The following is a 13263-nucleotide window of genomic DNA, read 5'->3' on the forward strand; positions in this document are numbered from 1 at the left end:
CTGTGCGAGGACATGGCCACACCCACCAGCAACTGGCAGCCTTCACACAAAGAAGGGCCTGGCAGCCAACCAGGCAGGAGGCAGAAGTGCACCCACAGTGTCTACCAGTGCACCCACAGTAGTCAAGCCCTCCTTAACAGAAGAACCTGCACACCCTGCACATGGGGGAAGCCCTAAAGCATATAGCTCCGGTAACCAGAGAGTAGTGTACTGCTGAGCCTCCCAGGACATCACCTGCAAAAGACCACTCCTCCAAGATCAGGAAACATAACCAACCTACCTAATACATAGAAACAAAAACAGAGAATTAGACAAAATGAGACAACAGAAGAATATGTTCCAAAAGAAGGAACAAGATAAAACCTCAGAAGGGCTTCCCTGGTGGTGCAGTGGTTGAGAGTCTGCCTGCCGATGCAGGGGACACGGGTTTGTGCCCCGGTCCGGGAAGATCCCACGTGCTGCAGAGTGGCTGGGCCTGTGAGCCATGGCTGCTGAGCCTGCGCATCCGGAGCCTGTGCTCCGCAACGGGAGAGGCCACAACAGTGAGAGGCCCGTGTACCGCAAAAAAAACCAAAAAAAAAAAAAAAAAAACACCTCACAAGAACTATGTATGCAGAGTGGAGGAAAGTGATCTACCCAATAAAGAGTTCCAGGTAACGATCATAAAGGTGCTCAATAAACTGAGGAAAAAAATGGATGAAAACAGTGAGAAGTCTAACAAAGAACTAGAAAATATAAAGAAGGATCAAACAGAGCTGAAGAATATAGTAACTAAAATAAAAAAACACACTAGAAGGAATCAACAGCAGATTATATAATAAAAAGGAATGGATCAGTGAACTGGAAGAATGAGTAGTAGAAATCACACATGCAGAACAGAAAAAAGAATAAATAACGGGGACACTTTAAGAGAAAACTAGGACTACATCAAGCATACTAATACTGGCACTATACATAGGAGTCCAAGAAGGAGAAAAGAAAGGAGCAGAGAATTTATTGTAGAAATAATAGCTGAAACTTTCCAACCCTGGGAAAGGAAACAGACATCCAAGTCCAGGAAGCACAGAGAGTCCCAAACAAGTTTAAACCAAAGGGGTCCAAGACACACTGTAATTAAAATGGCAAAAGATAAAGATCAAGAGAGAATATTAAAGCAGCAGCAGAAAAGGAACTATTTACATACAAGGGACCTACCATAAGACTACCAGCTGACGTTTCAGCAAAAACTTATATATATATAAAATATACTTTGCCACTCCCACTCAGAGGGAGTGGCAAAATATATTCTAAGTGATAAAAGGGGAAAAGTCTACAATCAGCAATACTCTAATTGGCAAGGCTATATTCAGATTTTAAGGAAAAATAGAGTTTTACAGACACCAAAAAAGCAAAAGAGCTCAGCGTGTAAACTAGCTTTATAAGAAATGTTAAAGGGATTCTTCTAAGAAGAAAAAACCACAATTAGAAATATAAAAATTACAAAAGGAGCACACTGAGATCAAGATGTTGGAGTAGGAGGACATGGAACTCACCACCCCTCATGAAGAGATCTCCATGTGAAGCAATTCACACTGAAAACTAACTGAAGACTAGCAGAAAGACCCTTGTACAACCAAAGCTGTAAGAAAGATGTACACAGAATCAGGAAGGAAGGGAAGAGAAGCAATCAGGTTGGGACCTGTGCCCCTGCAGGGAGACACAGAGGGCTGAGCCATATATTGAGTGCTTCAGCCCTAGGGTCCAACACTGGAAAGACGAGTCCACTTAGCTGGGTAGAAATATAGTGGGACTAACAGGAGGGCTGTAAGAAACATAGACTCTATGCAGGAAAAGCGTGAATACGTGCTTACTCTTGAAACAAGGCAGAGAAAACAAATTGAAACTGCACTGGACTCTGGTCCATTTCCCACAACCAGCCTGGCATGAGTCCCAACCTGAACCAAGTGCCCGCTCAGGCTCTGCTTGCTTCACAACTCCACATCAGGGCGAGGGCTGCCTCAGCCTGGGGCCAGGGAGGCATCTGAACAGGGTGGGGGTTAGGCCATTACTGGGCTTATAAAAAGGAAGTGAATCAAAAGTGGTTTTGGGCTCTGCCTCCAGCAGGGACTGCCACAGCTGCACCCAGACGCATGCTAAGTGCTGATACCCATACTGAGTGTCCACACTGCCCTACCTACTCTGCAATGTAGCTCCACACTAGGGCAAGGGCTGTAGCAACCAAGGGGAGCGCTCAGTTGTGCGGGACACAAAGGCAGCTTGACCCAGGACAGCAACTGAATGGGGCAAGGGCAGTCATAACTGATGCTTATTGAGGCAGCACATCACAAGCGGTCACAGGCTCTGACTGTGGCCAGGACCACCACAGCCCGCATCCAGACCCACACTGAGCTCCTGTACTGGCCCCTCTTGTTCCAGTACCGCTCACCCTGTGGGGCAAGGGTGCCAGTGCTGGGATGGAGAGAGCACACACTTAGAGGAAATGGAGCCAGCTCAGACCCAATCCTTAGAGCTTCTGCTCCAGCAATTTGGGAACTGACCCTGCCCCCCAACAGGGTGGTGTGAGCAGAGGGGAAGCCCCAACTCACGCTTGGCTCTACTCTAGCCCCTCCATTTCCAGCCCCACCTCCTACCCTAGGGAAAGACATGATTTGTGCTCACGTCAGATCCAGCTCTCCTACCAGAGTCACTGGGTACATACAGACTATATAGGGATGCTTCCATACAAGGACACCCCTTCAACAATACAACAGGTAACTGTTTCACCTAATTTCAGAGACAGAGAAAGTTAAGCAAAATGAGAAAGCAGAGGAATTGTTTTCAATTGAAAGAATAAGAGAAAACCTCTGAAAATTACTAAAAAAAAATCTCATCAGTAAAAGCAAATAAACAGTAAAGGTAGTAGATCAACCATGTATAAAACTAGTAGGAAGGTTAAATGATAAGGTAGTAAAATCACCTATATCCACAATAAGTAGCTAAGGGATATACAAAACAAACAGATGTAAAATATGATGTCAAAAATATTAAAGGCAGGGGAGTAAAAATACTGGGTTGTTAGGATGTGTTGGAACTTAAAAGATCATCAACTTAAAATAATCATTCATATGTATGTGTGTGTGTATGTGTGTGTGTGTGTGTGTGTAACAATACTTATATGAGACAAAATAGACTTTAGTACAAAGACTATAACAAGAGACAAAGAATGACATTACATAGTGATAAAGGTATAGATCCAAGCAGAATATATAACAGTTGTAAATATTAGGTGTTCCAAATATTAGGTGTTCCAAAATAAGAACACCTAAATACATAAAGCAAATATTAACAAACATAAAGGGAGAAATTGATAGTAACACAATAATAGTAGAGGACTTCAACACCCCACTAACATCAATGGACAGGTCATCCAGACAGAAAATTGACAAGGAAACACTGGCATTAAATGACACATTATACAAGAAGGACTTTATATTTATGTAACATTCCATTCAAAAGCAGAATACACATTCTTTTCAAGTGCACATGAAATATTCTCCAGGATAGATCACATGATGGCCATAAAACAAGTCTCACTACACTTAAGAAGACTTAAATTATATAATGCATCTTTCCCAACCACAACAGTATGATACTAGAAATCAACTACAAGAAAAAGACTGCAAAAAGAAAGATGTAGAGGCTAAACAATATGCTAAACAACCAGTGTGTCACTGAAGAAATCAAAGAGAAAAATTTTAAATACCAGACGACAAAAGAAAATGGAAACACAACAATCCAAAATCTACGGAATGCAGCAAAGGCAGTTCTAAGAAGGAAATTTATAGCAATATAAGCCTACCTCAGGAAACAAGAAAAATCTCAAACAATCTAACCTTACAACTAAAGAAACTAGAAAAAGAACAAACAAAATCCAAAGATAGTAGAAGGAAAGAAATAATGAAGATCAGACTGGAGATAAATAAAATAGAGACTAAGAAAGCAATAGAAAAGATCAATGAAACTACGAGCTGGTTCTCTGAAAAGATAAACAAAACTGAAAACACAAAACACCCCAAATAGCCAAAACAATCTTGAGAAAGAAGAACAAAGCTGGACATATCACATTCCCTGATTTTGAACTATACTACAAAGCTACTGTCATCAAAAAAAAAAAAGTATGGTACTGGTACAAAAACAGACACATAAGTAAATGGAACAGAATAGAAAGTCCACAAATGAACCCACACTTATATGGACAATTAATCTATGACAAAGGAGGCAAGAATATACAATGGGGAAAAGACAGCCTCTTCAATAAATAGCATTGGGGAAACTAGACAGCTACATGCAAAATAATCAAACTGGACTACATTCTCACACCATATTCAAAAATAAACTCAAAATAGATTAAAGTCTCAAATGTAAGACCTGAAACCATAAAACTCCTAGAAGAAAACATTTTTTTGGGGGTATGTCTCCTCAGGAAAGGGAAATAAAAGCAAAAATAAACAAATGGGACTACACCAAACTAAAAAGTTTTTGCACAGAGAAGGAAACTACCAACAAAACGAAAAGGCTGTCTACTGAATGGGAGAAGATATTTGTAAGCAATAAATCCAATAAGGGGTTAATATCTAAAATATACAAATAAGTCATATAACTCAACATCAAAAAAACAAACATCCCCATTAAAAAATGGGCAGAGGACTTGAATAGACATTTTTCCAAGGAAGACATACAGATGGGTAACAGCCACACAAAAAGTACTTCAGCATCACTAATTATCAAGGAAATGCAAATCAAAACCACAATGAGATATCACCTCACATCACTCAGAAAGGTTATTATCAAAAAGACAACAAATATCAAGTGTTGGCGAGAACGTGGCAAAAAAGGAACCCTCTTGCAGTGTTGGTGGGAATGTAAATTGGTACAGCCACTATGGAAAACAGTATGGAGGTTCCTCAAAAAATTAAAACTAGAACTATCATATAATCCAGCAATTCCACTCCTGGGTATTTATCCAAGGAAAATAAAAACACTGATTTGAAAAGATATCTGCACCCCTATGTTCACTGCATAGGAACAATATGCAATTGCATATTTACAGGAACCAAGATAATGGAAGCAACCTAAGTGCCTATCAATAGATTAATGGATTAAAAAGATGTGGGGGGTGTGTGTGTGTGGAATCATAAAAAAAAAGAAAGAAATCTTGCCATTTGCGACAATATGAATGGGCCTAGAGGGTAATATGCTAAGTGAAATAAGTCAGGCAGAGAAAGACAAGTACCATATGATTTCACATATACGTAGAATCTAAAAAAACAAAACAAATGAACTAACAAAACAGAACAGAAACAGACAACAGAGTCCTATATACAGAGAACAAACAGGTGGCTGCCAGAGGGGAGAGGGGTGAGGGGATGAGGAAATAGGTGAGGGAGATTAAAAAGTACACATTTCCAGTTAAAAAATAAACAAGTCACGGGTAAGAAATGTTCAATGTAGAGAATATAGTCAATAATAATGTAATATCTTTGCATGGTCATAGATGACAACAAGACTTATTGTGGTGATCATTTTGTAATGTATAGAAATATCAAATCACTATGTTGTACACCAGGAACTAACATAATGTTGTAGGTCAATTACACTTCAATTAAAAAAAAAAGAATCACAGGGCTTCCCTGGTGGCGTAATGGTTAAGAATCCGCCTGCCAATGCAGGGGACACGGGTTCAAGCCCTGGTCCGGGAAGATCCCACATGCCACGGAGCAACTAAGCCCACGTGCCACAACTACTGAGCCTGCGCTCTACAGCCCGCAAGCCACAACTACTGAGCCCCCGCGCCTAGAGCCCATGCTCTGCAACAAAGAGAAGCCACCGCAATGAGAAGCACGTGCACCGCAACAAAGAGGAGCCCCCGCTCACCGCAACTAGAGAAAGCCCACGCACAGCAACAAAGACCAAATACAGCCAAAAATAAATAAATAAATTTATATTAAAAAAAATCACAAAGTTAAGGTAAAAGAAATTAAGGGGCTTCCCTGATGGTGCAGTGGTTGAGAGTTCACCTGCCAATGCAGGGGACACGGGTTCGTGCCCCAGTCCGGGAAGATCCCACATGCCGTGGAGCGGCTAGCCCCGTGAGCCATGGCCGCTGAGCCTGCGCGTCCGGAGCCTGTTTTCCGCAACGGGAGAGGCCACAACAGTAAAAGGCCCGCGTACCGCAAAAAAATTTTAAAAATTTAAAAAAAGAAATTAAAATGACAATGATGCTTTTTATATGTTTGTAGCATTCATTCCACTAAAGTTATTAAAGCTTAAAATTTTGGGATATCCTACATTTGATAACTGTATTAAGAAAATGGACTCCTTATAAAAAAAAAAAAAAACAAGATTGCTGGGTCCCACCCCACCTCCAAATTCCCAGATGATGCTAATCTGGGGAACACACTTAGGAACAACTGAACTAGGGTGATGCCCAGGTTTCTGGTTAGAAACCTAGGTGGACTTAACACTAATGACATTCTTGCTTATCTCTGTATCCTAGTGCCTAAAGGTTGGGTACATAATATCAATTCAATAAATACTTTGTGAACAGATGAATTGGCGGGGGGGAGGGGGACAGGGACAGATACAGCAGGGGACACCCAGATAGCTTAAGAAGTTTTATTTTCTTGGAAAGAATCTATTTATTCAATGAACATATCTTGAACACTTAACTATGTACCAGTATTGTGCTAGTTGATAGAAGACAGTCTCTGTTCCCAAGGAGATCAAAGTCTAGTGTAAAGAAAGATGATTTTTTAAATATAAGAGAACTGGAAGCCTTGAGAAGTCAGGAGAGTGTTTGCAGAAAACATAATGCGTAACTTGATACATAAGGGACAACAATCACTTGCCAGGTAGATAGAGAGGCAGGAGGAATATAAAAGAAAAGAATATACAATGGCTAGATGCCTGAGAGAACATAGTGTATTCTAAGTGTCAAATTTGAAGGGCCTTGTATACTTTGAACTTTTTTTTAATTAGATAATCAGGACACATAAAAAATGTTAGTAGGTGAGTATTGCATTCTGACCTGAATTTTAGAAACCTTTATATGAAAAAGATTGAAGAAAGAAAGAGTGAAAAAGGAAGCAAAGTAAATTATTATGAGCGCCTCTAGGGGCTATGACCCCCAGGACCTTAACTGGCTTAATTATATGTGAGACAGAAGCAAGAAGAACTCTTTACCCAAGTCTCTGGCACAGAAGATTGGCTGGGCTAAGTTTCACCACAACAGAATGCACAATAGTTAGAACAGGTTTCACGAAGATAAGCTCCATTTTGGGACATAAGGAACTGAAGTACATGTCAGACATGCAGGTAGAAAGATAGAAATGTTCAGAATCCAGTTGGAAATCTAAGTTTAAAACAAAATAAATAAGGGCTTAAGAATTAGTACCAATCACTGTACCTTTTTAACTGGTTTTCCCAGAGACCTTGGGTTCTGAGTAAGTTCATTTAAGGGCACAGTGAGGGCAGAATGGGGAGGATGCCCACACTGGACCTGTCACCCCCAATCTAACAGAGCAGTTCTGTTCTCATCTGTATTATATTTTGGGGTCCTAGTAAGAATTTTTTTAACTATTCAGTTTCTTTTAAAGGTTTGAAAACTATTATCATATATAGCTTTAGAGTCAAACATTTGGTGTTATATCTTCTTTACCCGCTTAGTAGTGGACTCAGGAAAGTTAATGTGGCTGTTCAGAGTTGTTATAAATTATCAGGAACAATACACAAAAAAGTACCTAGGATAGAGTCTAGTACATAGTAGGTACTTAACAGTGAATGAGACTAAAGGTCAAGGAAAGACCTTATACAGCAACAACTTTAGCAGAGGAAGAAGAGATGGACAAAAAGGATTTAGAAGAAGTCAGAGAGAAAGAAAACTAAAAGGAAGTAGGTGATAAAGCAAAGGAAAGACACAGTTTGAGGAATATGAGAGTAGTTTAGCAGAGAGGTAAAACAAGATAAGGACTACAAGATAACCCACCAAATTTTATAATTGGGAAGTCATGATGAATTACCAAAATCAGATTCTCTTTGTATGTAAATGTCATATACTGAAACAATATAATTAAAACACTAAAAATACTTACGTGTTCTTGATTCATAAAGAATAAAGTATGTGCTTATAAAGAAATTTTAGAAAGTGCCCCAATGACCTCTCCCCTTCTTGTCCTGTGGTTATGACCAAAGATTTATTCAGGCCCATGTTGTAAAGTGTTTCTTATAAAAAATCCATTTTGTGTCCAAATTTATTCTAAATAAAAATGAGAAATATACATATTATTAGAATTCTGAATGAAGATCCTCTAATTGGTACAGCCACTGTGGAAAACAGTATGGAGGTTCCTCAAAAAATTAAAAATAGAACCACCATATGATTCAGCAATTTTGATCCTGGGTATATATCTGAAGAAACGAAAACACTAATTTGAAAAGATATACGCAGCCCAATATTCATAGCAACATTATTTACAGTAACTAAGATACAGAAGCAACTTAATGTCCATCAACAGATGAATGGATAAAGAAAATGTGGTGTGTGTATATACACACACACAATGGAATATTAGCCATAAAAAAGAATGAAATTTTGACATTTACAACATGGATGGACCTGGAGGGTATTATGCTTAGTGAGATAAGTCAGAAAGAGAAAGACAAATACTATGTTTTCACCCATATGTGGAATCTAAAAAATAAAAAAAAGAATGAATATAACAAAACAGAAGGAGACTCACAGATACAGAGAACAAGTCAGTGGTTACCAAAGGGGAGATGGGGAGGGGGAGGGGCAAGATAGGTGAAGGAAATTAAGAGGTACAAAGTACTAGGTATAAAATAAATAAGTTACAAGGATGTAATGTACAGCACAGGGAATATAGTCAATATTTTATAATAACTTTATATGCAGTATAATCTATAAATATATCAAATCGCTATGTTGTACAGTTGAAACAAATATAATATTACAAGTCAATTATATGTCAAGTAAAAAAAAAAAAAAAAAGATCCTCTATCTTTTTCCTGGGAAACATCTCTAAACATTGTCAAAGTATCTGACTCTTCTCTTACATAATAATAAGTTTTTCAGGATACATTATAGACTCAGAAAATGGATTTTTTTTTTAAAAAATGGAAATGCTGCCTATATCTCAGAAAACATTTCTAAACATAGTAGGAGGCTATAGTTTAGGAAATATCCTTACTCCTAAAGAATGTTACCTTGAAAAAGAAAGTACACTGCTGAGACTTGATGAGTGAAAAGCACTTGAGCCTACAGGATGCTATTAAGTGGTACTTAGTAGCTTTGAAACTCTGATTCTTATCTTCACATTAGCTGCTTAATTGAAATGACTTGAGTTTTCCATTAGGTGACCAAATATTTATTTTATTGGCTTTGGGAAACTGTTATAATCATATTTACAGTAAGAATTTTCTAAACATTTATTTCCTCACAGTGAACAAAGACTTAACACTCCTTAATAGCTATGTTTGCATGAAAATTCCTTGAGTTCTCATTACTTATTTTTCTATGAATAGTTAGGACAATAAAATGGTTCTCAGTACAAGCCAGAAAACCAGAGGTAATTTCTCATAGAAAATTATTAGTTCTAGAAACCAAAACTGAAGTTCCTGGCTTACCAGAATTTAGACAATTTGTAGTTTTGTAATTCTTAGAGGATTTTGCAATTCTTAAGGAATCAGGAGGAAATCAGCTTTTATTCTGGTATAAATTAATATATCCTGCAAACTTAAAAAAATGGTCACATGTTGGCTAATTTGGGCAAACATTTTAGATATTACCTAAACAGGAAACTAAAGCTCTCACATTTAATATTTTTAAAATAGCATAGCATGCTCAAATCAATGTTTCCCATGTAATGGAGTACACTGAAATGTCTGTCAATGTGTTACAAGTGAATATATATGAAACTCAAATATTTAATTAACTATATAGCATAGCTGAGGGAAGTCCTGCAAAAGGATGACAAATCACCTAACATACATTATAAATATTCAGAGGCTGACTATGGTAAAGAATATCTATGAAATAATTCTGTATTTCTACATAAAATAACATTTTATAAAATTATCAAGACCATAAAGTATCAAACATTAAAGTACTGCAGTAATTATATGATAAGGATGTTTTAACATTGCCTAATGATAACAGACAGTACATTAAGTAGAACTTAAAATAAACATAAGGATATATTTTTTCCATAAAGTACATCATACCTTTCACCTGTATACAAGGAATCTTTTAAATAACAAAAAGTAATATACTATAATCAGAGAGCAAAGTTGATTTTATACAAATATGTCTATAGCCCATCTCCTCATTCCTACTGTGTTTTCCTTTAAGAAGATAATATTTTCAAATGGTTGACAGTGTCTTTGAGTCTTGTGTCAGAAAAATGGAAATTTATATAAATATAAAGAAAACAGAAGATTAAGAATGCTAAGACACAGAGTACAGATTTTTAATCAGTCTATGTTTTAATATTCTAGGTAACTGGAAATGTTCATTAAACTCAAATTTGATTACAAAAGATTGAAAAAAGTTTAGTAATGTCCCTAGTTTGCTTCCTTTTCTTTCTTTGCTCAAGGGCATTTTAGTCTGCAGTGATCCAAAAAATATGCATGTTCTGCTGTAACTATAATCTGCTGACAAAATATATGGAACAGAGAACAGATTCACAGAACTCCCAGTTTAACTTACTTCTACTTAATGGTTCTTGATGACTCATATTTCAATTACAAAAAGAAAATAAGCATTGATAAGGTTCCACATCAACAGATTATATAATTAGATTAATTTTACAAAAATACTTTCATGTTCATTTTCTTCTTTGCTCTTCATAATAACCAAGGGGGGAGAAAAGAGGGGAGGAAAGCAGAGTATCTTCAGTTTATAAAGAGCAACTCAAGAATCAGGGAAGTCAAATTTGCCTCAGGTAACAGACACTGTCACCTCTGCCTACCAGGTGAGGATAAGAGAAACATGAACAAAACTATTATTACATAATGGTGGTCAAGGAGACATAAACAAATTATAAAAGTAAATGAGGGGCCAGGATATTGGAAAATGATGGAGGCAGCTCCAAGCTCCCATCCCTCCACAGAAACACTGAAAACAAGTAAAACTGTCAGAACCAACTTTGTCAGAACTCTGGAAAGTAGCTAAAGGTTTACAGCAACCAAGAGACGGCTGAATCAGGAAAACGGTAACTTTCAAATGGTAGGAAAGCTTTGTGGAATTTTTACTTGCCCTTGCCCCACACCTTCCCCAGCTCAGCAGCCCACCTTCCCTGTGTGGGGCCGTGGTCCCGGTTTTCAGAGGAAGAAGGGTAGATATTATAAACAAGTTATTGTGTTTGTCTGTTCTATTCTGTCTAGGGGCCTGACTGGACTGACTGAAGGACTGACACGGGGCACTCATCTTTATCTGGAGGAAAAGATTACAGTTGAGAAATACAATAGACCAACTAAAACCTGGAAGGAAAAGCTAGGGAAAGAAAATACATTTTTTAAAATGATAGGATAGAGCATATGTTAGGTCACAAAACAAGTCTCCATAAATCTTAAAAGACTGAAATCATGCAAAGAAACCTCTCTAACCACAATGTAATGAAGCTAGAAATCAACTGAATTCATGAATATGTGGAAATTAAACAACATACACTAAGAAGCAATGGGTCAAAGAAGATATGAAAAGGGAAATTAGGAAATACTTAGTGATGAGTGAAACAGAACACACAAAATTCATGAGATACAAAGAAGGCAGTGCTTAGAGGGAGATTTATAGCAGTTAATGCTTATATTAAAAAAACCTCAAATCAATAACCTAATGTTACACCTTAAGAAATTAGAAAAAGAAGAATAAACTAAATCCAAAGCTAGTAAAAGGAAAGAAATAATAATGATTAGCATGAACATAAATGAACCAAAGAACAAAAACACAACAGAGTCAACGAAAGCCAAAGTTAGTACTTTGAAAAGATTAGCAAAATTGACAAACCTTTAGCTAGACTGACCAAGAAAAAAGACAAAAGATGCAAATAACTAAAAAATAACTATGAACAACTGTATGCCAACAAATTAGATAACCTAGATATATGGACAATTCCTGGAAACACAAATTATCTAAACTGATTCAATAAAAAATAGAAAATCTCAACAGACCTATAACAAGTAAGAATTGTACCAGTAATCAAAAACTCCCAACAAGTAAAAGTCCAGAACCAGATAGCATCATTGGTGAATTCCACCAAATATTTAAAGGAGAATTAAAACCAATCCTTTCCAAAATCTTCCAAAAATAGAAGAGGGAGAAACACTTTCTAACTCATTCTATAAGGCCAATGTTACCAATATCAAAGCCAAACAATGATATCACAAGGAAATTACTGAGCAGTATCTCTTATCAATATAGATGTAAAAACCTCCAACAAAATATTAGCAAAACAAGTTCAACAGCATATTAAAAGAATTATATACCATGACCAAGTGGGAATTATCCCATGAATACAAGGGTGGTTCATCATAGGAAAATCAATATGATGTAATACAAAGGAAAAAAAAAAGTGACTGTCTCAAATGACACAGAAAAAGCATTTGAGAAACTCCAACACCTTTTCATAATAAAAACACTCAGAGATGGGACTTTCTGGTGGTCCAGTGGGTAAGACTCTGCACTCCCAATGCAGGGAACCCAGGTTCGATACCTGGTCGGGTAACTAGATCCCACATGCATGCCACAACTAAGAGGTCGCATGCCGCAACTAAGAAGCCTGCATGCCACAACTAAAAAAAAAAGATACTGCGTGCTGCAAATAAGATCCAGTGCAGCCTAAATAAATAAATAAATATTAAAACTGTTAAAAAAAAAAACACTCAGAGAACTAGAAATAGAAGGGAATCTTCCTTAACATGATTAAGGGCATTTATGAAAAAACAACAGCTGACATCATACTCAATGGTGAAAGACTGAAAGCTTTTCTGCTAATATCAAGAACAAAGACACGGATGCCTGCCTTCGCCATTGCTGTTGAACACTGTACTGGAAGTTCTAACAAAAGCAATTGGGCAAGGAAACGAAATAAAAGGCATCAAAATTGGAAAAGAGGTAAAACTAACTCTATTCACAGAATACATGATCCTATATTTAGAAAATTCCAAAGAAGTCACAAAAAGGTCACTGGAGGTAACAAATAAATTCAG

General features: G+C 37.2%; 1 protein-coding gene across 2 annotated transcripts in view; it reads right to left on the bottom strand.

The window, feature by feature from the left end:
* The window catches only part of MNAT1 (MNAT1 component of CDK activating kinase), a 213429-nt gene that overhangs the window by 14598 nt on the left and 185568 nt on the right, over positions 1-13263 (bottom strand). The window lies entirely within an intron of this gene.

This window comes from Stenella coeruleoalba, assembly GCF_951394435.1.
Source record: "Stenella coeruleoalba genome assembly, chromosome: 2".
In the NCBI taxonomy this organism is placed as follows: Eukaryota; Metazoa; Chordata; class Mammalia; order Artiodactyla; family Delphinidae; genus Stenella; species Stenella coeruleoalba.